At 34.8% G+C, this 1,432-nt stretch overlaps 1 protein-coding gene across 2 annotated transcripts in view; it reads right to left on the bottom strand.

Moving 5' to 3' along the window:
* The window catches only part of GLMN (glomulin, FKBP associated protein), a 51,391-nt gene that overhangs the window by 27,859 nt on the left and 22,100 nt on the right, over window positions 1-1,432 (bottom strand). The gene's annotated exons all lie outside the window — the stretch shown is intronic.

Here is a 1,432-nt window from a genome sequence, read left to right as displayed (position 1 = left end):
AAACAACACACTACTTAATAACGAAGTGATCACTGAAGAAATCAAAGAGGAAATCAAAAAATACCTAGAAACAAATGACAATGGAGACATGACGACCCAAAACCTGTGGGATGCAGCAAAAGCAGTTCTAAAAGGGTAGTTTATAGCCATACAATCCTACCTTAAGAAACAGAAACATCTCAAATAAACAACCTAACCTTGCACCTAAAGCAATCAGAGAAAGAAGAACAAAAAAACCCCCAAAGTTAGCATAAGGAAAGAAATCATAAAGATCAGATCAGAAATAAATGAAAAAGAAATGAAGGAAACAACAGCCAAGACCAATAAACTTAGAAGCTGATTCCTTGAGAAGATAAACAAAATTGATAAACCATTATCCAGACTCATCAAGAAAAAAAGGGAGAAGACTCAAAATCAAAGGGATAAGAAATGGAAAAGAAGTAACAACTGACACTGCAGAAATACAAAGGATAATGACAGATTACTACAAGCAACTATATGCCAATAAAATGGAAAACCTGGAAGAAATGGACAAATTATTAGAAAAGCACAACCTTCTAAGACTGAAGCAAACAGAATCCAACAGCACGTTAAAAGGGTCATACACCATGATCAAGTGGGGTTTACTCCAGGAATGCAAGGATTCTTCAATATATGCAAATCAATCAACGTGACACACCATATTAACAAATTAAAGGAGAAAAACCACATGATCATCTCGATAGATGCAGAGAAAGCTTTCGACAAAATTCAACACGCATTTATGATAAAAGAAAAAGAAATAAAAGGAATCCAAATCGGAAAAGAAGAAGTAAAGCTGTCACTGTTTGCAGATGACATGATACTATACATAGAGAATCCTAAAGATGCTACCAGAAAACTACTGGAGCTAATCAATGAATTTGGTAAAGTAGCAGGATACAAAATTAATGCACAGAAATCTCTGGCATTCCTACGCACTAATGATGAAAAATCTGAAAGCGAAATTAAGAAAACGCTCCCATTTACCATTGCAACAAAAAGAATAAAATATCTAGGAATAAACCTACCTGAGGAGACAGAAGACCTGTATGCAGAAAATTATAAGACACTGATGAAGGAAATTAAAGATAATACAAATAGATGGAGAGATATACGATGTTCTTGGATTGGAAGAATCAACATTTTGAAAATGATTATACTACCCAAAGCAATCTACAGATTCAGTGCACTCCCTATCAAACTACCACTGGCATTATTCACAGAACTAGAACAAAAAATTTCACAATTTGTATGGAAACACAAAAGATCCCGAATAGCCAAAGCAATCTTGAGAACGAAAAATGGAGCTGGAGTATTCAGGCTCCCTGACTTCAGACTATACTACAAAGCTATAGTAATCAAGACAGTATGGTACTGGCACAACAACAGAAATATAGATCAATGGAACAGG

Source organism: Physeter macrocephalus, chromosome 4 (assembly GCF_002837175.3).
Source record: "Physeter macrocephalus isolate SW-GA chromosome 4, ASM283717v5, whole genome shotgun sequence".
Classification (NCBI taxonomy): Eukaryota; Metazoa; Chordata; class Mammalia; order Artiodactyla; family Physeteridae; genus Physeter; species Physeter macrocephalus.
Note: the sequence above shows the minus strand (reverse complement) of the source record. Positions and strands in the feature narration are given on the sequence as shown.